We start from the raw sequence: 25,326 nt of genomic DNA, 5'->3' as shown, positions 1-25,326 counted from the left end.
GCCCCGTGTGTGTGCATGTATGTGAGTGTGTGTACACATATGTATGTACCTGTAGAGCAGAGGAGGGTACTTCAGCAGTTTGGGGCAAATGGAACTTAAATATATATTTATTTTGGTGCAAAAATGTTTGAAATCTTTTTTTTTTTTGACAGGCAGAGTGGACAGTGAGAGAGAGACAGAGAGAAAGGTCTTCCTTTTGCCGTTGGTTCACCCTCCAATGGCCGCCGCGGCCGGCGTGCTGTGGCCGGCGCACCGCGCTGATCCGATGGCAGGAGCCAGGAGCCAGGTGCTTCTCCTGGTCTCCCATGGGGTGCAGGGCCCAAGCACCTGGGCCATCCTCCACTGCACTCCCTGGCCACAGCAGAGAGCTGGCCTGGAAGAGGGGCAACCGGGACAGAATCCGGTGCCCCAACCAGGACTAGAACCCGGTGTGCCGGTGCCGCTAGGCGGAGGATTAGCCTAGTGAGCCGCGGTGCCAGCTTAAAATGTTTGAAATCTATGCACAGTTTTTTCATAATGCACACATGTCCGTGAGCCTTTTTTTAAAAAAGGTTTATTTATTTATTTGAAAGGCAGAGTTACAGAGAGGCAGAGGCAGAGGGAGGGAGAGGTCTTCCATCCACTGGTTCACTCCCCAGATGGCCACAATGGCTGGAGCTGTGCCAAACCAAAGCTAGGAGCCAGGAACTTCTTCCGGGTCTCCCATGTGGGTGCAGGGCCATCTTCCACTGCTTTCCCAGGCCTTAGCAGGGAGCTGGATTGGAAGTGGAGCAGCCGGGTCTTGAACGGGCACCCATACGAGATGCCGGCGCTGTAGGCGGCGGCTTTACCTGCTATGCCACAGCACCGGCCCCCGTGTCTTTGTCCACCCCACTGGGCCATTTTCTCTGGGACCTCCTGGTAATACAAGCTCCTTAAAGCTCCCAGAGGGCTCAGGGAAGCGGAGGCAGACACATGCCAGCTGCAAGCCTGGAGGAGCCGCGGTGTGGGGTGCTGGGACCTCAGTGCCCTACGCCGCCCCTCAGGCAGGGTCCCCTGCTGCTCGGGAAGGAATGCCGGGCCTTGGGAATGGGGTCTGAAGTCCGAACTGGGAAGGGATTTGCAGGAGGCATAGGTGGGCAGCATCCCCATGGGAGCACGGTCTACCTGAGGGGAGGCACCTACCGGGTTGGTAGCCACACGAGACAGGCTCAAGGCCCGGTGTACCCACGGCAGGGGCTGCAAGTGCAGAGTTCAGGCCTCGCAAGGGAACAGGGACTCCACGTTTGATTTTAGTCCAGCCCCACCTCGTGTTCTTGTTTTAACACTTAGGGGATAAGAGGGGTGAGGGGGGCTCCCCTTTCTGTTGACTTCCCTTCTGCCATTCTTTTGATGGCTGTCAGCTGCATTTTTAGCAGCCTGTAGGTGAGCGGAGCTGCGGCTTCCTGAACCTTCGACCTGAGTTCTTTGCGTCTCGCTGAGGCCGTCAGGGCTCCCCAAGCAGAGACAGGAAGCAGCAAATGGCCTGGCTGTGGGAGGCGGCCGCGGGGACGAGGGAACACGTGGCAGGAGCCAGGCATGTGGCTCACGAAGTGGCAGGGCCTTTTCTTTGCCCAGGAAGAAAGGTTTCAATGAACCAGACCAGGCTGTCACCGAGTGACGTGAACGCTGCTTTGTGTTATCGGGTAGGGAAGGCTCAGCTAACGCTAATTGCTGAGGCTGTGTGCCCGCTGTTTCCCCATGCATTCGGGTGTTAGAGCGGATCTGATGATTCATGGAATTGAACAAAAATATGTGTTCTTATATAAGAGGAGGGAAGTGATTAAACTGTCACTCACTGCCTGCTTCGACTTGCAGCACGCCTTGAAGTTCTCTGTTGTCCTGGCTGTGAAAAATACCCTTTTGCACCAAATATGTGCTGTTGCCTGGGTCCCGTCACCAGAGACGGTGTTTCTTTGGGCTGTGGTCTGGAAATTAGGGTTGAATTTATGGCTCACACGCCCCCCCCCCCCCCCGCATTGGAGAAGCAGACACAGACAGACAGACAGACACAGCTTTCCTCTGCTAGTTCATCCCCAGATGTCTGGCCGACAGCAGCCCAGGCTGGGCGGGGACCAGAGCCCGGAGCCAGGAACATCACCGAGGTCTGCCACGTGGGCGGCAGGGATCCAGCTGCCGGAGCTGTCACCACTGCCTCCCCAGGTGTGCATCAGCATGAAGCCGGACTCAGGAGCCGGAGCCAGGGGCTACACCCAGCCCTCTGACGTGGGACATGGACGGTGTCGCTGCCAGGCTCAAGGCTCAAGCCACTTCTCTCTTTTTTTTTTTAGATTTATTTATTTTATATGAAAGTCAGAGTTGCACACAGAGAGAAGGAGAGGCAGAGAGAGAGAGAGGGGGGTTTTCCATCCATTGGTTCACTCCCCAATTGGCTGCAATGGCTGGAGCTGTGCCAATCCGAAGCCAGGAGCCAGGAGCTTCTTCTGGGTCTCCTACGTAGGTGAGGGCCCAAGGACTTGGCCCATCTTCTGCTGCTTTCCCAGGCCATAGCAGAGAGCTGGACTGGGACTCGAACTGGTGCCCATATAGGATGCCGACACTGTAGGCGGTGGCTTTACCTGCTATGCCACAGCGCTGGCCCCTCATTCACTTCTAATTTTTTTTTTTTTTGACAGGCAGAGTGGACAGTGAGAGAGAGAGACAGAGAGAAAGGTCTTCCTTTGCCGTAGGTTCACCCTCCAATGGCCGCCGCGGCCGTTGCGCTGCGGCTGGCGCACCGCGCTGATCCGATGGCAGGAGCCAGGTGCTTCTCCTGGTCTCCCATGGGGTGCAGGGCCCAAGCACTTGGGCCATCCTCCACTGCACTCCCTGGCCACAGCAGAGAGCTGGCCTGGCCTCATTCACTTCTAATGTGCGGCCAGGGCTGGGAGCCACTGCTCTCTGGGGAACTCGGGCAGTCATGGACGAGGGAACGCCAGAGCTTGACGAGACGTGGGTCCTGGCTTTGCGGTGAGGCAGGCGCTATGCAGAGACAGCATGATTTGCTGAAACCACCCACGCTATACACAGCAGGGTGTGCACTAGGACACACCTCAGCGCCTCCTTGTGTAGAACTCTGCCACACAAGCTCAGTTGGACAGGATGGGGAGAAATTAGGGACTCGAAAGTGCTAGTGAATGTTGTCAAAATATTATATAGCAGCCACCCACGGTCTGCAGACACAGCCACTCAGCGACGTTCGGCTGGATGGGCAGGTATCTGACTGTGCACACTGAGTCGGTTTTCCTAGGTCATTTGCTTCTGAGTTTCCTGTTAGAAGTTAACAAGCTTTCTCGGGGTCAGCGCTGTGGTGTAGCAGGCAAAGCCGCTGTCTACAATGCCAGCATCCCATATGAGTGCTGGTTCGAATCCCCACTGCTCCACTTCTGATCCAGCTCCCTGCTAATGTGCTTGGGAAAGCAGCAGAGTCCTTGGGCCCCCGCATGCATGTGGGAGACCTGGATGAAGCTCCTGGCTCCTGGCTTTGGCCTGGCCCAGCCTCAGCCATTGCAGCCATTTGGGGAATGAACCAGCAGATGGAAGATTCTATCTCTTTCTCCCTCTCTTTCTCTGTAACTCTGTCTTGCAAATAAATAAATCTTTTTTAAAAAATGCTTTCTCAGACAGGCAGGCATCTGCAGAATCCCCTTGGTGCCCTTCGTGGGTAAGTGGTGCTTTGATGGTGTTCTCCGTCTACACCTCAGGCTGCCCTTGTGCGACCTCCGCTCCGCAGGAACCACTCAGCTGCCCAGCAACTCTTGGGAAGCCAGTCCTCTCCTCCCCAGGGCTTGTCTGTGGGCAGTACTTCCTGCGAACTGAGGGATGGGCCCGTGGGGCAGGCCAGACCCAGCAGGGCCAGCGCCAAGGCCACTCGAGCTGCGGAGAAGAGGCCCCAGTCTGGAAAGACGCCGGGGCCCTAGCAACCTGGGCCTGGAGAGGGAGGGGGGGAGCCCCTGGATCCAGGACTCTGAGGCCCTGGACTTCGGGGTATATGCCCCATTGTTTCCGCCGCCTTTCTCCTTGAGCTGCGCTGAGTGGAGTTTCTCTCCTCGTGCAGGTGGGAAGCCCCGGGCCCACCTCACCCGAGCCAGCTGCACTTGGGTGACAGGTCCGATGCTGAGCCCTGCTGAGCATTTGGCCGAGCAGCCCCACCCGAGGACGGGCGGTTGGCTGTGTTGTCAGACCTTCCTGGTGGTTATTTTAAGGTCGATTTGCTGGCAGGAGCTGGTGGAGAAACTGCTGAGGCCATGGGTTTGGTGACGTGAACCTGAACTTGGTTTTCGCTGGTAATGCCCTCACCGGATCACAGCAGCCCTTCCTGACGGGACTTCCCACTCTCCAGTGATGTCAGCACCCGTGTGCCGACTGCCCAGACGGCCGGGGCTGGGGCACTGTGGATCCTCACGTGTACGTGCAGTGCAGTGTATGCGTGTGTGACTGGGCACTCCACTTAGCCTCCCCGCTCCTGACCCTGCCCTGCACATGATCCCTTGTCTCGTGTGTCTCAGTGAGTCTGCCCGTTCTCAGGGTACCAGAAGAGACGTAGAATATTCCTGCTACTTCTACAAGAGCTTCCAAATATCCATCATAGGAAGCATCAGAACTTTGTGGTCATTCTTTTTTTTTTTTTTTAAAGGTTTATTTTATTTACTTGAAAGACAGAGTTACAGAGAGAGGCAGAGACAGAGAGGTCTTCCATGCGCTGGTTCACTCCCCAGATGGCCGCAACAGCCAGAGCTGCACCGATCCGCAGCCAGGAGCCAGGAGCTTCTTCTGGTCTCGCATGTGAGTGCAGGGGCCCAAGCACTTGGGCCATCTTCCACTGCTTTCCCCGGCCACAGTAGAGAGCTGGATTGGAAGAGGAGCAGCCGGGACTAGAACCGATGCCCATACGGGATGCCGGCGCTTTAGGCCAGGGCCTTAACCTGCTGCGCCACAGCGCCGGCCCCTGTGGTCATTCTTGTGTGCATCTGATGATTTAGAGTTGTGTTGCTTTTCAGTTGGTGTCAGAGATAGTGGGAAATTCTCAGTGACTTAGCTTGTAAAGATTTTAACCCATGTCTGATACCAGCAGGTGTAAAAGAAGAGAAAAAAAGGAATATAAAGAGTCTTCAAAAAGTTTCTGGAAAAGTAGAAAATAAGTGTACTTCAGGGCTAACACATCCTGAAGTCTATGCATAGTTTCCTCGGGATGTGAAGACCCCTTGGAATCCCACGCACTGGTCAGGCTGGAAAGTGAGGAGAAGCGAAACGCGGCGTGTGAAGTGCAGCTGGCGAACAGGGAAGAGCCAGCCTGGCTGGGCCAGGCGGAAGCCAGGAGCCAGGAGCTTAATCTGGGTCTCCCACGAGGGTGCAGAGGACCTTAGGACTTGGGCCATTGTCCACTGCTTTCCCAGGCTCATTAGCAGGGAGCTGGATAGGGAGTGCATCAGCTGGGACCCGAATTGGCACCCACATGGGACACTGGCACTGCAGACGGTGGCTTGATCTGCAATGCCACAGTGCCGGCCCAGCCATGGACGTTTGAAGACCACCGTTTTTTTTTTACTCCAGCAGGAAGGGGCTGTGTTTGGTGGTGTTTGAGAATAGACTTCTTAGGGTGATTTGGGGTGGGACTTCCAGGGGTACCCTCCAGGGCCATTAGGGCAGTGAGACAAGCATAGTTCGATTATCAGAGCACCTCTTGATGTGAGGCAGTATGGGGCCATTACAAGCATGGTTTGGGAATTTTTGTAACATGAGGAAATGTGAAAACAATCTGGTTATGTCAGCAAAATGCATTGACATGGCAAAAAAAACCTAAAAATTAGACCAGCTTGCTGGAGGTGCTTATCTCTGGGTGGTGAGTGGTGAGGTAAGGAATAACCTTGTACCTTTACACCCTTTTATCCATTTCCAAGTACTCTCCATTGCATGTGCACATTTTCCCAGGGAAGAGGTTTTGGGAAGGCTGCTGGGCACACAGGTGTACTGACAGGTGCAGGGCACACAGGAGCACTGACAGGTGAGGGCACACAGGTGTACTGACAGGTGAGGGCACACAGGAGCACTGACAGGTGAGGGCACACAGGTGTACTGACAAGTGAGGGCACACAGGTGTACTGACAGGTGAGGGCACACAGGGGTACTGACAGGTGAGGGATACATAGGTGTACTGACAGGTGAGGGCACACAGGTGTACTGACAGGTGAGGGATACATAGGTGTACTGACAGGTGAGGGCACACAGGGGTACTGACAGGTGAGGGATACATAGGTGTACTGACAGGTGAGGGCACACAGGTGTACTGACAGGTGAGGGCACACAGGGGTACTGACAGGTGCGGGGTATACAGGGGTACTGACAGGTGCGGGGTATACAGGTGTACTGACAGGTGAGGGCACACAAGTGTACTGACAGGTGAGGGCACACAAGTGTACTGACAGGTGAGGGCACACAGGTGTACTGACAGGTGAGGGCACACAGGTGTACTGACAGGTGCGGGATACATAGGTGTACTGACAGGTGAGGGCACACAGGGGTACTGACAGGTGAGGGCACACAGGGGTACTGACAGGTGCGGGGTATACAGGTGTACTGACAGGTGTGGGATACACAGGTGTACTGACAGGTGAGGGCACACAGGGGTACTGACAGGTGTGGGGTATACAGGTGTACTGACAGGTGCGGGATACACAGGTATACTGACAGGTGAGGGCACACAGGTGTACTAACAAGTGAGGGCACACACGTGTACTGACAGGTGACGGCACACAGGGGTACTGACAGGTGCGGGGTATACAGGTGTACTGACAGGTGAGGGCGCACAGGGGTACTGACAAGTGAGGGCACACACATGTACTGACAGGTGAGGGCACACAGGTGTACTGACAGGTGAGGGCACACAGGTGTACTGACAGGTGAGGGCACACAGGGGTACTGACAGATGAGGGCACACAGGGGTACTGACAGGTGCGGGGTATAGAGGTGTACTGACAGGTGTGGGATACACAGGTATACTGACAGGTGTGGGATACACAGGGGTACTGACAGGTACGGGGTATACAGAGTACTGACAGGTGCGGGGTATACAGGTGTACTGACAGGTGTGGGATACACAGGTATACTGACAGGTGCAGGGCACACAGGGGTACTGACAGGTGCAGGGCACACAGGGGTACTGACAGGTGCAGGGCACACAGGTATACTGACAGGTGTGGGATACACAGGTGTACTGACAGGTGCAGGGCACACAGGGGTACTGACAGGTGAGGGCACACAGGTGTACTGACAGGTGTGGGATACACAGGTGTACTGACAGGTAAGGGCACACAGGGGTACTGACAGGTGCGGGGTATACAGGTGTACTGACAGGTGTGGGATACACAGGTATACTGACAGGTGCAGGGCACACAAGTGCACTGACAGGTGCAGGGCACACAGGGGTACTGACAGGTGCAGGGCACACAGGGGTACTGACAGGTGCAGGGCACACAGGGGTACTGACAGGTGCAGGCACACAGGTATACTGACAGGTGAGGGCACACAGGTGCACTGACAGGTGCGGGGTATACAGGGGTACTGACAGGTGCAGGACATGGCACAGCAGCTTCCCTGTGACGACTTGATCCTCAGGAGTGTGGGGATTTGAACCTGGGTGTCTGGCTGTGCCTCAGCCGGCTCTGCTGCCAGGACACCTCTTGATGTGAGGCAGTATGGGGCCATTACAAGCATGGTTTGGGAATTTTTTGTAACACGAGGAAATGTGAAAACAATCTGGTTGTGTCAGCAAAATGCATTGACATGGCAAAAAAAAAAAAAAAAAAAAAAAAAAAAAACCTAGAAATTAGACCAGCTTGCTGGAGGTGCTTATCTCTGGGTGGTGAGGTAAGGAATAACCTTGTACCTTTACACCCTTTTATCCATTTCGAGCTGCCCACCAGTGGGGCTTCTTTTGCAGTGAGCGCATGAGCCTGCTTCTCACGAGGGCCGTGCATGGTTCAGGTTCTGCCAAGCAAGCGCTCCACAGGCTGGAGGCCCAATGCCCTTTCCTGCCTGGGCCAGGGGAGCCCACCAGGGAGCCAGGACTTGGGAGGGGCTGGACCCAGCTACCCTTTCTCAGGTCAAGCGAAGGAACACACCCTGGCTCGTTCTCGTAGTAACCTGGTGTCCAGCCTTATGGTGGCCACAGGACAGCGCGGTCCCAGTGCTTCTGAGAAAAAGCGCTGTGCGGGGAACAGGAAGGAACGGGGAGGTCATTTATTTAGGGGAAGGTGCAGTGTCTGAGGAATGCTGACCCCTCCCAGAGCACACGGCTGCAGCCGACGCAACACAGGGTGAGCTGAGCGCCGGGGCTGGAGGGCCACGCGCAGTGCTCTGGGAAGAGGTTCTGTGGGCTGTATGGCCAGAGAAGTTCTCCTATAGGCACTCATTGAGTGTTTGTGTGGCATGCAGCCCGCGTGCCACGTGTGCGGTGTGCTTCCCACCCCAAGAGTCACCTGGCCTCCAGGTGTGCCACGATGAGCTACGATGGTCAGCCTGCTGGGCGAACTTGCCAGGGCTCTGACTCAAGGCTCAGCAGTGGCGGACGGCTATGAAGGGACGAAGTGCAGGGACAGGCACGTGGTCAGGCAGGAAACCCTGGGGGTGGATCGCCACATAGGTTCTCTCACCTGTTGGGGGGATCCACGGAGAACTGTGCATTCCTGACCTCAGTGTGCCCAGCACTGAGCTGCGTGGTGTTCGGGCACTTGGGGCATCATTAGCAAGAGTGCTGTGGGGTGAGTGGGTGGTGACCACGTGGACTGTGGGTGCTCAGGAGTGCGGCTGCTGCTCGGCCAGGGTTGTCTGGGGTTCATGTAGCCCTCGGGGGGAGCCCTGGCACATGCTCATTGTCCACAAAAGATCTGATTCCTCCGTGGATCAGTTTGGTACATCGTCAAGCACAAGACTCTCTTAGGCACCTGCTTGTCCATTAATGTGAAATGGGTTCAGTTAAACTGGGAGACCGTGCAGCCCAGCCAACCAACTGACCAGCAAAACAGAAACCACAGCGTCGTCCATGGATGTATAGCACGGCTGGACCACCCATGAGGCCAGCACTCCCGCCCCCCGGATGTGGGTGACCCTGCTGTCAGAGGGAACAGGAGGAGGTCCAGACTTACACGGTCAGCTCTGGACGCCAGAGGAGCTGTGTGGCTGTGCCCAGCAGTGCACCTCTGCGCACCAGGCTGCAAACCACCTGCCTCGAGCCCCTGTCCTGACCCTGGAGGCGAGAAGCAGTAAGCAGACAGTAAAAGCGAGACCACGGGAGCACAGCGGGCACATCTCATGATATTTGCAGCACTTGGGCAAATATTGACTCACTGGGTGTGAGGCCGAAAAACAGACCTGGCTGAAAGTCAGGCCAACTCGGGGAGTTCCTGGCTGCCCTGTGATCCAGGCTGCAAAGCAGCGCTCCCTCGGACGCAGCCTGTGTCTTCCAGCCCCGCAGTGGCTTCTGCCCCTTCTGAATTCACCAACAGCTTGGTCTTCTTGTTGTAGCAGCCTGGAGAAACCACCAGTCAGGGGCCGGTGATGACACGGCCTCTTGGGATACGGAACTGAAATCTTTGCTTTCCTTGCTGCTGGGTTTGCACTGAAAGAAGCCCAGGGCCAGCCCTGTCTCCTCTTGGGAGAGATTGCCACGGGCCCTCCAGCCGCACAGAGAGACTCACATTTGGTGGTCAGTCGTCCAGCTGTGGGTGTAGGCGACCAATGGACAGTCGCAGAAGAGCAAGGAAAGGGATGTGGGTGGGAGAAGAGGAGAGGGCTTTGGGGGAAGCGTCTGGGGGAGGAGGGCCCCTGGGGCAGACTCCCCACTATGCATGCTGTGCTGAAATGCTCCCGCCCCTGCCGTCCCCCACCCCCACCCCCAGGTCTCTGCCCAGGAGCAGAGACAACTTGCAGAGCCGACCCCAGTCCTGTCCGTGTGACCTGTTACACAAGGGCACTTCGAAAAGTTCCTGGAAAATGAAACCAGACGGTGAGTTCATCTTGGTGCAAGACATTTGAAATCCAGGCTGGGTCTGCCGCTCCGGCCCCGTGGGGAGTCGTCTCTGCAGGGTGGAGTCCCAGAGAAGGGTTCGTATCACAGAGGCGCCCGGAGGCTGGGGCAGCTTGCTTTCTTGTTTTGTAGAGGTTTATTTGTTTACTTGACAGGCAGAGTTACAGAGGGGGAGCAAGGGTGGAGTGAGTAAGGGGGGATGGAGAGAGAGAGAGAGAGAGAGAGAGAGACAGACTCTCCCAACTGCAGGTTCACTCCTCCAATGGCCGCAACAGCCTGGGGCTGGGCCAGGCTGAAGCCAGGAGCCCGGAGCTTCATCCAAGTCTCCCATGTGGGTTGCCGGGGCCCAACGACCTGGGCCATCGTCCCCCACTTTCCCATGCGCATTAGCAGGGAGCTGGATAGGGAGTGGAGCAGCGGGACTTGAACAGTGCTCACACGGGATGCCAATGTCACAGGCAGTGCCTTAACCCCCTGCACCACAACACAAGCCCCTAGAGTCGCTTCCCAAGCACCCTGGTGGGAGCCAGTGTTGGCTGCGGCCCCCAGGGTGGGGTGTTCCTGCAGGAGATGGGTAGGTGATGCGGGCTCCTGCTCTTCTCCTCCCTGACGCTCCAACACCGCACAGAGGATACCACGGATATGAGGGAGCAAGCACTGCGGAGCTGAATCGACTCCAGGCAAATGCTGTGCCCCAGCCCAGCACCCCAGCTCCGCCCCCACACTGGGTCCACCTTGGTGCTCCGCCTCCACGTTAGCCCCAGACGCAGGGAGGAACTGGAAGGGCAGAATGCAGGTCACGCATGCACGTCGTGGTTTTGCTGTCACTTCTGGTCTCGCTGTGATGCTTTGGTGGCAATGAAGGCCGGGGGCCTCCAGCCCTGCACAGCGTCCCCAGGGAGGGGGATGCCGGCGGCCGCTCCCCGGCCCTTCTCACTGAGGTTGAGGTAGCCCTGGACGCCCTCTCTCACTGAGGTCCCCTCCCCGTGGGCCTCTGCATGCACTTCGCCCGGCCTGCGGGGTCCTGGCTGTCCGCGCCTGTCCCCTGGCCTGTTGGGGACCTTGGTTCTTTGTCGACTGCTTACTTTGCAGATCTGGGTTTGGTAGGTAGAAGGAGACGGTGCCTCGGGCTCCCTGGGGAAATCGCAGCTGGGGCTGTAGGAAAAATAAGAAGAGATTGAGTGGCCAGAGGCTCCCACGCCCCGGTGCTGTCGGGGACAGGCGGGTGCTGGGATGGCTGTGAGGGCCTGCCCAGGGTGGCCTGCTCCTGCTCGACCTGCTGCTCCCCCGGGAGGAGTCTTACACAAGACGCTGCTGGCGCCTGCCCCTCCCCGCCCGCCAGCTCCCAGCACAGGATTAGCAGGCTAAGCCCAGCTCTATTTCTGGAAGGCAGAAAGTTCAGCTGCGGGTAGCATAGCGAAGATGTTCATTTACTCCGTGGCCGGGAGCGGAACTGGGGGCCCTCGGGAGAACTGTTCTGTGCACACCAGCGGGGAGCGAGCTCGCTTGAATGAGAGAGGGAGAAGGCGGAGGAGGGGGCAGACCAGGAGGGGAGCGTAGCTCTGTGCCTGCTGCTGTCACGCCCTGCTCTGACTGCTGCGGATCCCATCCTGGGCTTCGGAAAGTGCAGCAAGGCCTCCTGAGTGGGCCTTTGTCACCAACCATGGGGACACCTCACACGTTAGGAAGTACAGGAAATTCTGATTGTCCAGCACCCTGGGGAGTCTGGGGGGCCACAGGCCAGGCCAGGCCAGGCCGGTGTCGTCCGGCCCAGGCATGCAAAGGGGCACTGCTGCCTGTGTGTGCCGACCTGTGTCTCCCTGGCGGTTCACTCCCTCAGGCCGGCAGGACCAAGGGGCTACGGTGATCATTCGATGTGGCGAATCAGGAGAGTGCTCAGAGCTCGGGATTTTTCAGGTGGTGACGGTTGCGTGCATGTGTGCATGTGCCTGTGGGTGCCCACGTGTGTGTGGGCCGAATGGCTGAGAAGGCTTGGTTGGAAATGACCATTCTAAGAGGCGGATGGCCCGAAGCTGGGAAGGAGCAGCCGATGTGGGATGAGGGAACGACAGGCAGAAGCCGGCAATGCAGGCGGTGAAACAGAGCCACTTGTGCGTGGGAGCCAGGGCCGCGCCGGAGGCAGGGGCCTCCCCAGGCAAGGGCTGTCCGGGACAGGAGCAGGTGCAGGCTGTGAACCAGGAGCCTGGACTCTGGCGAGCCCAGGCCGTCCCAGAAGCCTGAGGCTGGCAGAGAGAGGGCAGCACCAGGCCCAGAGGGACCTTGGGTGCGCCAGGGGCGGGGAGTCCATCTCCAGATGTGCCAGGGCACCGCTGACATCTCACCCAGACTCGCCATTGGTGCGTGTCACAGCTGGAAACCCCTGGCAGAGTCGAGTTTTTGGACAAAACAAGAAAAGCAGCATCTTGTGGTCTTTGCCGGAGGCTTTTTTATGCAGCTCTTCCTGACCAAGCAGAGGGCTCCAGGCCCCGGGGGAGCCAGACGAGGATGGACTGGCGCCTGGAGTGCCCAGGGGAGGCCTCTGTGCTGGGGGGAAGGGGTCATGGTGGCCCAGGCCAGGGCTGGAGCAGGAGGCTGCAGACGTAGACTGGGGACAGGTGGGAGAAGCAGGTGCACCTCTGATCGCGAATTCTGATGCCCACAGGCTTCGGGGTGGGCTGACGATGTTCGTAATGATTTGGTAATTATGAGAACAGCAGAGGCAGAGGGGAGATGTGGCTGCTCCTTGCATGCGGACATCCTTAGGATCGTGTGGTCCTGCACGGTGTGGCAAGTTCGACGGGAGCTGAGCACCAGGGAGCTGCTCCTGCGGTGACCCCTTGTGTGTGAGACGCTCGCCGATGGGTCTTCTTCCAGGCGTGTCGGGGAGCGGGAAGGGGCTGGCGGAAGCAGCACCGGCTCTGAGCGGATGTTTGTTCAGGGTTTATCAGCCCGGAGCCAGGGCTTGCTTTGTGGTGACAGCCACCAGTGCCACGTTCCAGAAACTTCTTTCAGAGCTATGCACCTGCTCTGTCCTGTTGCCCCTGGATGAAGATCATCGACTGATGCCCGCAGAAGACGGGGGTGGGACAGCCATGAGTGGGTCGCAGCCAGGAAGGGGATTGTCTGAAATGTGTCCACCCAGCACTTTCTGCTGAACACTGATGGCCTCTGGGCATTGGTCCAGATGAGTAACGAGTTGTGGGAGAAGCTGGCTGCGTCCCTTCCCTTCCTCTTCCTTGCGAGCCGAAGCCTAGTTGTTTTGCAGGCTTTGTGGCTACAAAATGTTTTCCAGGCTCTGCGATTGTGAGCTGTGGCCGAGGAGAGGTAAGCAGGAATGCTACGTAGGGTTGCTTGGCAGGTTTTTAAAGGGAGCTGACTCAGCTGAGCAGGGTGCCCATCCTTCCTTCTCCCCTTGCTGTTTCCTGCTGCCTGGAATGCAGACATGATGTGCGGAGCTCCAGGAACCACTCTGGGCCATGCGGTAGTCTTGAGGCCAGAAGTCGACCTCCCGCTGCACAGCTGAAAGGTGCGGTGCTCGTTCTCTTGACTGATGATCTCTGAGGTCTCTTGTTCTGAGAATAAACTTGGATGTGGCTGAGCCAGAACTACTTCTGGTTTTCACTTAGATGAGGGTCTTCAAAAAGTTCATACAGGGCTGGCACTGCGGTGCAGCGTGTGCCTCGGTCACCGCCTGCAGGCATCCCACACGGGGGCGGTTCCGCTCCCGGCTGCTCCTCCTCCGATCCAGCTCTCTGCTGTGGCCTGGGAGAGCAGTACAAGACGGCCCAAGTGCTTCGGCCCCTGCACCCGCGTGGGAGACCTGGAAGAAGCTCCTGGCTCCTGGCTTTGGATTGGCCCAGCTCTGGCCATTGTGGCCATTTAGGGAATGAACCAGTGGATGGAAGACCTCTCTCCTTCCTCACTCTCTCTGTAACTCTGACTTTCAAATAAATAATCTTGTTTTTAAAAAAAAAAATCTCATGGAAAATGTATGTTGTAAAAAATGCAATAATTTCAGTTTATTGCACCAGAATAAATTTACCTTTTATTTCTATTTTCCACGAACTTTTTGAATCCCTGTCATATGCAAATGGGCTTGCAGGTCATTGACCCCGTCCAGCACCATTTGGTTCTACTGAGCAAAAACGAAAGCGTGTGACATCATTGGCTCAGTGGCTTCAGGGTCAGGTCCCATGACCCCCGCAGACACAGGCGAGCGCTCACAGCGTCTGCAGCAGCGATCCAACAAGGGGCCCACGCCGGGTCGGCACACAGACCGGGCGTGCTGTTACGAGGGAGCCTCGGGTCTATTCACTGAGGCTGTACGTCACAGGACAGTGTGTGCCACTGACACGCGTGTGGATTGTGTGTGTGTGTGTGTGTGTGCAGTCGGCCCTGCACGAATGTGGGCTCCACATCCACAAATTCAGCCAACCAGGGGGCCAAACCTCTAGGGAAAAGGCCACCCCTGTGCTGCCCGAGTGCAGACCCCCCATCACGGTGCCCAGCCATGCGGTGCTCTTTGCACTGTGTTGGGTGAGGGACTTGAGCACCTGCAGGCTTGGTCTTGGGGGGGGTCCCTGAACCAACCCCCCCCCCCGGGACTGACTGCAGATATGCGGTACTGCAGGAAGTTCCTGGAAAAGTGGAATTAAAAGATGCTTATTTTGGTGCAAAAAATGTGAAATCCACACAGTGTTTTCATGATACATATTGTCCACAAACTTTTTGAAGACACCTCCTATGCATGGATTTCAATTTTTTTTTTTTTTGGCACCAAAATCATCTTATCTTTTCGTTCCACACTGGTTGAAGTGTCCGCACTTACACAATTCTTTCTAGAAGGAAACAGAATCGTGTCAGCCGGAGGGAGAGAGGGCCAGAGGTTCGGTGCCCTTTGTGATTGAATTTTTGAATGGATTCAATGTCTGTAGTAACAAAAACGTTATCTCCAGTGTGCACCCCGCTCAGGGTCTGATTTCATAAATTAATAGCGCACAGTCCGCATTCATCAAATTGTCTTTGCGATCAAGGTGCAGTCCGATTGCCAACCTGTACTCGGGCAGGAGCGGTGCCACGTGGGGCCGGGGGCTGCTTTACACAGCGTGTGCCCCTCCTTGGGGTGTGGGGGTCACAGGCCCTGGGCTGCCTTTGGACTGTAGGTTTCCGGGGATTGTCGAGCACGTGGGCCAGGCCAGGAGGAATTCCTGAGCCAGGATTCCCCGGGGAGACAGAGACTGCCGGGTTCCACCCTGGGAGCTGCCGGGAGCGGCCTGCCGTCTGTGGCCCTCCGTGGCTGCCTGCAGTTGTGCCGATGCAGGAGCTGAGCCTCTCAGACGGGGTGCGGGAGAGCCCAGGGCGCCCTTTGACCCCCTTCCTGCCACGCTTTGCGGTGCTGGCCTTGGCCCACGCGCGCTGAGAGCGAGGCCGGGGCGGGCTCACAGTGCCGGCTGTGGCAGGTAGCCCCGCAGCACGCGGCCTGGCCCTCGTCTCTGAAGAGAGAACTGTGTCACGCCAGCTAGCTCGCTTCAGCCATCATTGTCCTTTACGGCAGCCAATGCCAGAACTCTTGGGACAACAGCAGACGTTAGCAAGGGGCAGTGGTAAGTGAGGACGTGGACAGCCAAGGAGCAGGGTCTGTCTCGGCCGCGGGTGATTGCCCCGCACACAGAGGGCAACAGTGAAGAAATGGTGTGGAGGCGCAGGCGTGGCTGCTGGAGGCGTCCAGCTGGGTGCAGGGCTCTGCCATGGCCACGTCCCCTTCCTTAGAAAGTTCTAGAACCCAGACAAGACCAATACTCTGCTCCTTCTCAAGAAGGCGGTCCCGAGAGGAGACCGAGGAGGGAAATGGCCGTTTGTGGTGGTTCCTCTGCCACCTCTGCTCCCACACCTGCAGCTTCCAGAAATGTCCCCCCCGCCCCCCACACCATGCAAGAGGTGATGACCTCCCTGAAGGATTCTGACCTTGCTGCTCCATGGTTGTGGATTTGAGGAAGCAGGTGCACCAGGGCATGTCCCCGCACACCAGCCACCCACAGTGGGGTCTCCGGCACCGTAGGATTGTTTGGCCTTGGGTGGGAGGGGAGTTCAAGTTTGAAGTGGTGGTCAGCTCTAAAAACTCTATATTTCTCCTTTTACAATGGTGGCCCTTAGAGCACCTGTGTGGAAATCACCAAGAATGAACACACTGACGACGTACAAGGCCAGGCCTCAGGTGTCTGGGACTTCTCAGACCTCCAGAAAACACGTTCAGGGCCCCAGGGGCGCCCGGGGTAATCTCAGCGTCCATGCTGGGCAGCAGGACCTTGTCACTTCTTGTCATTGAACTCCTCCCCGCAGGCTCTCAGGGGACAGGAACGGAGGATGATGATGCTGACACACGTGGCCCAGAGCCCCGTACGCCTGCTGCTCCCTGGCCAGGTCCCACTGTTCTCTGGGCGAGTGTGAGCAGCAAACTCCGGCTTTTGGGGGCCTCTGAGGGCCCAGGGCCTGTCCGCACCCCCACAATCTGGTTCCTTAGCAACTGCAAAATTTAAAAAAGGCATTTTTTTTTTCAAACTGAAAGTCACATTGCTGCTTCTCTCTGCTGTCCCCACTCAGTGCACAATTTATCTGGGCAAAGGGGCTCTCACTGCACCTCTGAGAGTTCCCCAGTGACGCAGAGGCACTGGGCACGGGCTGGGCCGTGACCATGACGTCAGCTGGAGCCACTGGCCGGCGAGTGAGGCCCTGGATGGGACATCTTCAGGCGTCCCGACGTGGCCGTACCGCGAAGACACCAAGCTGCGAGTGATTTCACTTTCCCCCCTTGCCCCTGCGTTCTTGTGCAAGTTTTTAACATATTTTAACATATTTCTTAATGTTTGCTCTTGTTTTGCGGGATCTTGGCGAGCACCCTCACTGGCTCTGTTTACAAACCTGGCAGGGGGAAGGGTCCTCCTTGTCCTCCAGGGGTCTCAGGGCTTCCTGGCTCCTGCCCGCGGGACTGGGTGTGCAGCCTGTTCTGCAGCCGTTGTGCGGTTCTTGGCTCCTTTTCACCCGAGTCACGTGCCGTCTGAGAGAGGTGTGGAGTGTGGTCAGGCAGCCAAACACAGGAGCAGTTCTGGAGTTGGCTGCCAGGGAGACCGTGACCTTGTGGCTTCTGTCGGGTCAGGCTGGGCGTGCACGCCCGCTGAGCTGCCTGTTTCAGCCCAGGCCCGCTTGTCCGCAGACAGGCCGTGCTCGGTGTCAGCAGGGGCGGGAGCCAGTGGGTGTCAGCAGGGATCTGCACAGTACGGAGCAGCCAGTGCTTGTAGCCCTGTTTGCCACCTCTGCTCCCACACCTGCAGCTCCCACTCCCTGACAGCACGGGCCAGGTGTGCGCACGCTCCCATGCAGCTCACGAGCGGGCACGCTTGGGTTTTACCTCCTAGAACGTGTGTTCAGGAAGCCCTCCAACACACGCTCCTGATGTTCCCGTGAGCACTCGCCCAAGCGCTCGTGCTGACCGTGCGGCCAGTGGCTGAGTTCCGGGCTACCTGGGGCCCGCGATGCTCGGCTGTCTGTGTGGCTCTAGATCGTGGAAGGTCACGGACGACTTCTAGGGAAGGCAGGTGGAGCGAGCTCTGACCTCAAAGCCAGGTGGTGATGAGCAAAGGCCCGGGGACATCCTGCTGCGACGCCTCAGGGCGGGAGTGCGGCAGCCGCGCAGCGCCGGGAGGAGAAGGGTTGTTGATTACACAACCCCGGAACCACGCAGCCTGGCAGTTCCCAGGGTGACGCGGCACGTGCTTGCTGTGTCACAGGAAACGTTAGCCATCACCTGGGTGGGAGGGAGGGGCTGGCAGCCTCCAGCCTTGCGCGGGTGAACACGTGGTGACCCCTCAGCCTCCCTTGGGAGCGTTTTCTTGAGCTCCCTCGTGGTTTCATTTGCCTTGCCTCAGTACGTCTACACTGCAGGCAGCCCCCCTGTCTTCCGTGTACAGTGTGAGATTCCCGTGGGATACTCGCGGGTGCACCTCGCCGGGCAGTGCAGTACCCAGCCCCGCTGATCTTGCCAGCAGCCCCTTCCCCCATCCTCCCTCCACACTTGGAACCTGCCTGCTCCTCTCCAGTTTATCTAACTGCAAATGTGATGCTTCCAAGGCTTGCTATGGACTGTGAAGTGGAAGACGGGCTCTCCGTCTTACCCACTGTCCTCAGGGCTGGGCCCCTGGACGGCCAGAGGGCTTTGTTAACCCCTGCCAACCACACGCGATGCTTCAGCTCAGACCACTTAAGATAAAAGAAAATAGTGAACCAGTGGGCAGGCCCGGAAGCCTGTGTCTAGCCAAGCAAAGGACAGGGTCCCTCAGAGGGTCTTCAGCTGTCCTTATGTGTGGCTGCTTTCTTGTTATTGCTGGGCCTTTGTTTTATTATTTTGAAATTTTTTTATCAATTGGAATGGCAGAGAAACACACACACACATACACACATCTTCCACCTGCTGGTCTCTACCCCCTACTTGCCCCAGAAGGCCACAACAGCCAGGGATGGGCCAGGCCAGCACGTGGAGTCTGGAACTCAGTCTGTGTCTCTCACACGTGTGACGAGGACCCAAGTACTGAGCCATCAGCTGCCGCCTCCCAGGGAAGCTGGAATTGGAAGCAGAGCCAGGACTCAAACCCAGACGCTCTGATTATGGGCTGCAGACATCCGAGTGGCGTCGTAACCACTGCGGGGACGTCCTGGCCCTGTTTTATTCTATCTTTTGTTTCTGTTTTGAGAACTTGACTCCACCCCTGCCTCTGGTGCCCACAAAGCCAGAAGCAGCTTTGGCCGGCACCTGCTTGCTGTCTTTGGAACTCAGCTGTCGCTGCGGGTCCTGGTGTGACGGCAATGCCGAGGGCCCAGCCGCTGGTGTTTTGTGAGGGTGTTCTAAATAATAAAAGATAACGAGGATTGAACTAGTTGGAAGCTTCGCTTGACTCCCTGTCACTGCCGGGAAGGCGGACTCTGAGCCCAAGTCTCTGAGACACAGAGGCCATCAGTTGCTCCACTGTTCAAGTCTGCGAACTTTTGAGAGGGATGCCAGGGAGACTGAGAGCAGGAAGCTTCTAGAATCTCTAGGATCACTAAACTGCTCAAGATGTCCACAGGTTCTCAACTGATTCCTAAGTTACTGCATCAGCCGAGGTACCAAATGCGGTGTTCCCGCGTGGGCCAGCCCTGGGAAGTGGCCTTCCCGAGACCGTTTTGCTTTTTAATATTTCCTGAAATTAACAAGCTGCGTGGGTTCTTGCCACACATTCAGAGAATTCTGAACACTGGCTCAAGTAGACCAGGCAACGTGGTGAGTTCTAAGGGTTTTGCTCAGTGAGAGATGCATAGGAGAGTGAGGGCCTCATCTAATGGAGAAAGAAAAGTCTAGAGGCTAAGCTGGGTCCATACCAAGCAGAGAGCAGGCCGGGAGCCAGCCGTGTGCAGCAGGCTTGCAGGCAGCAGAGCAGGGAGTGGACAGCCCGAAGGTCACGTGCCCCAAAGGCATGGGCAGCAAGGCCAACAAAAGGGAGGGGCCCCGTGCTCCAGGCCTTTATCCACTTCCAAAGGAGAGTGGTTACGTAGCCTGACTGGCAGGTGGGTGTACAGGTGGGGTCAGGTAGGGGCATGAGATCACACAGGGGGCGGGGTGGAGGGCGTGGACTCCAGCTTACAAATCTAATCAGTCTTACCCTGTCTGCCTGCCTGCGCCATTCCCCCCTCAGAGATTCCATTCCCTGCGTCCTAAGGGGTGCTGAAGGGCGTGGAATCATCACATCGTCTATAGCTGCTTCCTGCTCATGAGGGGCGTCGTGCAGGCCCTGCCTGTCCTGGGTCTGGAAGTCTCCGCTCATCTCATCTAGCACATTCGCTTTATGAGCTGGAGCAGTCTCTGTTACCACCAACGTCTGTGTCCCCTGCATGGTCAGTTGTTCCCAGAAGTTGTTGAGTTCTGAAACATATGAGTTTGTTAACTGGCATAAGTGCAAACTGGAACAAAACCAGTTGTAAGTGGTGTGCCCCTTAAGATGGAGAGAACATATCTCACATTTCCAGATAGTGGGTGGTGATAGATTATAAGCCCATTTAGTCTGAGCATAGAGAATTATAATAGAAGAACCCGATCAGAGTTTATTGTCAATAACAGCTCCCAGAGAGAATAGAGAGGAGGCAGGCACAGCGTGTCTGCCTGAAGGGGCGGCAGTCTCAATGTGAGGAATGTGAGTTTCACTGATGTCTGATTGGCCTACAGGAATAACCAGGTGTGTCTTTTGAACTTACCTGTGAAGACTTAGGAGGTAGGAGTTTAACCCTAGTTTCATTGAACACAGCTGTGGTCAGCAGTACATGGTAAGGTCCCTTCCATGTAAGCTGTCACTGATCTGAAGAGGATCTTTCTATGAATGTCTTGTTCAGGAATCCCTAATGTCGGAGCTTTTGTTAAAAACCATTTAATTCCTTGGAACACCTTTTGTAGCTCCCCTGTCCAGCACAGTGTGTCTGTGTCAGGGATTTTAAAGCACACACAAAGGCTTAGAACCCAAATCCTGGAATCCATATTCCATAGACTCCTACCATCAGCAATTCCCAACATTGGAGCTTCTGTTAGAAAGAAGCCCCTTAATTTTTTGGAACGACTTTTGTAGCTACGCTGTCCAGAGCAGTGTCTGCATCAGGGCCTTTTAAAGGCTTGGAATCCAAATTCCGCAGAATCCTGCAATTCCCAGAAATACCCTTAGCTGCCTTTTCCATCTGTGGGGAGCGGATATATAGGACAGCTTCCCTTCTCTTGACTGAGAGAGTGCGCTTTCCTGGAGTTAGAACATACCCGGTCATCTACCTCTAATTTAGAAACCTGAGCTTTTGTTGGTGAACGTCTGTATCCTCTCTGTCCCAGATTCTGGGTTTAGTGGGACGCAGAAGAGAGTACCCCTCAGGCAAAGGCTTAGCACACAACACAATGCACGGGGCCTGGGCCTGTGTCGCAGGCCTGAGGATAAGTCACGTAAGTCAAACAAGCACAGCTACTGTTTGCCTAAGCGGCTGTGCAGATCTCTGTTTCATTCAGGAGCTGCCTTGTGTTTAGGTTTGCTTCCTCTCAGACTCCATTCATTGGACTTTTATCTGTTTTTGTTTAGAGCCACGCACAAGCCCTCAAAGACTGGAACATGTGAAAAGATAGAGTCTGCCCTCCACATCTGCAAATTCAACCAACTGTGGCCTAAAAGTACCGGAGGAAGAGCACGCGTCTGGACTGAACAGGTACAGATTTTCCCCTTGTCATTGTTTCCTAACAATGCAACCTAGCAGCGGTCTACACGGCATGTGCCCCGCTGTAGTCCTTTCTCAGAAATCTACATATGATGCACGGGGGTGCTGTGCAAATGCCTCGCCATTGATATCGAAGTCCTGAGCCTCCGTGGACATCCGTATCCAAGGCAGGTCCCGGGGTCAGTCCGTGGGGCTGCTGAGGGACAGCTGTACCCGTGATTTTGTTGCAAGTCGGTTTCACATCCTGCACACTTGAGCATCCCCATCACTGGCTGAGGTTGCATCCCATAAAGATAATGGAATGTGGAATGCTACCAACGAGGGCCAGGCCTGGCCACACAGGAAAAGCTGTTTATTTAAACCGCGTTCCAGAGAGGTGTCGCTACAGTGGCATTTGATGAGCAACACGGATATAATGAGAAATGTTAATTATCTGTGATGATGATTAGTGATAAGCTACCCACTGCTTAAATATCCACGAGTGGGCGGAAAGCTGGGGAAGGAAGGCGGAGGGCTTTGTGACGAACGCTGCCGCGGGCGAGGCTGCAGGGTTTTGAGCCTCTGCGGGAAACCGTTTGGTGACCAGCTCTGGCATTTTAGGTAGTGAACCACGAACACAAGGAGGTTTTAAAAACAGCCCACCACCCTGATCAGCAGAAGGCAAGGGAGCACACGCAGGGGTGAGCGTCTGCGTGGGAGCCCCGGGCGGTTCCAGGGGGCAGCCAGAGCTGAAGGCTGCAGTTCAGGGAGGCTGGAGGTCCTGGCGGGTTGAGAAGTGGGTGAGGACATCGGGATTCATCTCAGGACAGCGGCTGAGGATACCCTGCAGCCAGGAACTTGGCTGAAGAGCCTCAGTAGGAAGGGAAACGTTCGGCGACCCCAGCACTGGGATACATCCTCAACTATGGGATGCACCCTGGATTGATCCAAAGACAGAAGGCCCCGTCTAACGTGGCACCAAGAAGCATTGCTGAAAAGACGAAGGCAGCTCCATCCCCGACCGTGGCGGCCTGACCCCAGAGCACTGGTGCCAAGGCCAGTCAGCGGGAGAGGGGGTCATTCATGCCCACCGAAGCCCTTGGGCAAGTGGCAGTGATAGAGCGTCGGCCTCCAGATAGGCGCTGTGGCCACGGAGCCGGAGCTGGACAGGCACGAGGTCACGTGTCATGTGTCATGTGTCAGCCTCCAGATAGGTGCTGTGGCCACAGAGCCGGAGCTGGACAGGCACGAGGTCACGTGTCATGTGTCACGTGTCAGCCTCCAGATAGGCGCTATGGCCACGGAGCCGGAGCTGGACAGGCACGAGGTCACGTGTCATGTGTCATGTGTCAGCCTCCAGATAGGCGCTGTGGCCACGGAGCCGGAGCTGGACAGGCACGAGGTCACGTGTCATGTGTCATGTGTCAACCTCCAGATAGGTGCTGTGGCCATGGAGCCGGAGCTGGACAGGCACGAGGTCACTTGTCATGTGTCACGTGTCAGGCATCGTATGCCATGAGCCACAAGGCTGTGCTGCCAGGGGCTCCTGGACCGGAACACCCCAGAGAACTCTGACCAGTGGCTGGTGCTTCCTTTAGTTTCCCGAGAACAGCCACGGTGCAGTCTGGCGGAGGGGCCCCAGAGAGCAGAGTGGAAGCTCACCCGTACGCACCAGGATCTGCACGTGTTCGAGGGGGGCCACGCCAAGAGAGATGAAAAGCTCAGGAAAACAGAGGCACTGGCGCCCAGGTGGGATCAGCCGCGGAGCTGGGGAGGGCAGCAGTACCTTCCTCTGCGGGGTGCGGGAGCCACAGCAGTCACCATGTGCGCTCTGTGCCAGGGCTGAGCGTTCGTGAGTTCCGTGCTGCAGTTTTAGAATCCGTATCACATTAATATTCAAATAGGACACCCACCATAGACAGTATCTTTTGTGTGCTTTTATTTGAAAAGTAGAGAGACACAGAGGTTTTCTACCTACTTGTTCACCCTCCAGGGCCCACAGCTTCCTGAGCTGGGCCAGGTTGAAGCCCAGAACCTAATCTGGGGCTCCCACGTGGGTCACAAGGGACCCAAGTACCTGAGCCATCGCCTGCTGCCTCCCAGGGCCCACATCAGCAAGCTGGAACTGGAGGCAGAGTAAGGGGACTGAAGCCCAGGCGCCCTAGGGCGGGACGCAGGCATCCCCAGCAGTGTCTCCAACACCTGCTGCCCGTGGGAAGTACTTTGAAAAAGGAATGCTCTCTGTGGTCCTTTTTAAGATACTTCGCACACTTGAAAAAATCAGCAATGAATTAAAAATAAATGTGACAGAAAAATAAGGGTTTCCCCCCCCCAAATACAGTAAGATAACTTGCTGGCATTTGTGTTTTAGGTAACTGGAGTAAGATGGGCCAGATTCTCACAGGCAGGTAATAGTGGCTTGTGCAAGGACTTGTATCGCCAGGTTTAGAACCAGGTACAGTCAGGGTGAATGTGCCACTTATTTATGATAAAGATGGGTTTTCCTCCACGTCCCAAGTTGCCTCTTTCCTCTTACCAGGCCACAGTACATGGCTTGCAACTTCGTGATCTCACAGGTAATCTTAAGTGACTTAAAAGGGGCTGGTGGGAGCAGGTGGGTTAAGTGCAGTGGGACCCACATCGCAGTGCCAAGGTCCAAGTCTCAGCTCTGCTTCTGATTACAGCTGCCTGGTAGTGTGGACCCTGCGAGGCAGCAGGTGGTGGTCCATGTACTTGGGTCCCTGCGACCCCCGTGGGAGACCTGATGCAGTGTGGACCCCCAGCTCTGGGCTGGCCCAGGCCCAGCTTTGAGGACGTTTGGGAAGTGAAGCAGCAGATAGAGGATCTACCTATGTCTCCCTCGCTGCCCTTTAAATGGGATAAAAAATAAAAATTGTAATAAAAGTCACTGCTGAGATTATGCACACTGCTGAGTTTTCCACCTTAGGACAGGATAGCCGCGGATGCTGGCTGGCAGGCATCAGCTTCTTCCATCTGGAGTGAAGAACTACTTAAGCAGTGAGTCCCACTACTTCCCTGTTTCTTTCTAATTGGTAATCTGTTACAAAGACTTCCTATGCTTGCTACAACTCTGTACTAATTAGGGCCGTTGTCATTCTCCCAGGCACCCTGCTCTGTTTCTCTTTCCTAATGACAAAGTTTGCCTGTTTCCACTTCCTGCCGAGAGTGTTCTTTTATGCATGCTGCTGCTTTTAATACTGTCATCTGTTACTCATCGCGGCGTCACGTGCTTTTGGATCAAAAAGAGAGCTGACGAGTAGATCCCGAAGCACCCGCTTCTTCACCTTGGTGGCCTGGAAACAAGACCTCACTGACATTCCCATCGGAGAAAACCCAGGAAGCTTTGGGTGCTTATGGGAGGGTTGCTATCATAATCCCAGTTCTAACATACATTGTATCCTTAGCACACCTAAGAAAGCAAGGCCTATCAGAGTAATGTTTTCCAGAATGCCCTTTGATACATTGCTAGTAACTGGAAAATCACTATCATGAAAACCGAAGGTATGTTTAACTAGAAAATCAATATAGGACTTCAAGAGGTTCATAGCAAATGGAATTAAGAGGAGACGTGCATTTTCCATGAACTGTTGGAAACCCGGGTACAGCTCAGCACAGCCAGCGTAGCCGTTTCTTAGCTTAAACGCAGCGAAGAGTTTGCACTGTAAGCCCAGGGTTTTTCTCCGGGATTTTGTACATAGAATGCCTCGCAGAACTGGGTCCCTGTGCTACGGTTGTCTTTCAGCATCAGGCTGTGCAGAAGCCTCCGCTGAGTGACTTCCTCCACACAGAATCCATCAATGTCGTTGGTTACTTTCCAGAAAAAGATGGCAACCCTGTCAGCACGTACTTACTTAGCTGAACAAACTTGGATAACTACCAATTGCTCTTCGAATTTTGCTCTGGAGTTGAGACATTGCTGGTGTTGGAGTTGAGCACACATGGAGGACAGCTGGACGAAACAGCAGAGAAGTCTTAGCATCCGAGACGTTTGCACACCCCAAACCCAGAGCACAGTC

At 56.0% G+C, this 25,326-nt stretch overlaps 1 long non-coding RNA gene across 1 annotated transcript in view; it reads left to right on the top strand.

The window, feature by feature from the left end:
* Nucleotides 1-25,326, top strand: part of LOC138850118 (uncharacterized) — a 115,167-nt gene that overhangs the window by 53,030 nt on the left and 36,811 nt on the right. The window contains exon 2 of the long non-coding RNA XR_016235060.1: nucleotides 21,178-21,301. This is a non-coding gene — a long non-coding RNA (uncharacterized LOC138850118). The remainder of the gene's footprint in view (nucleotides 1-21,177; nucleotides 21,302-25,326) is intronic.

This window comes from Oryctolagus cuniculus, chromosome 6 (assembly GCF_051225735.1).
Source record: "Oryctolagus cuniculus isolate XC-2025 breed Fujian yellow rabbit chromosome 6, ASM5122573v1, whole genome shotgun sequence".
NCBI lineage: Eukaryota > Metazoa > Chordata > Mammalia > Lagomorpha > Leporidae > Oryctolagus > Oryctolagus cuniculus.
This window is presented reverse-complemented; position numbering and strand designations above follow the sequence as displayed.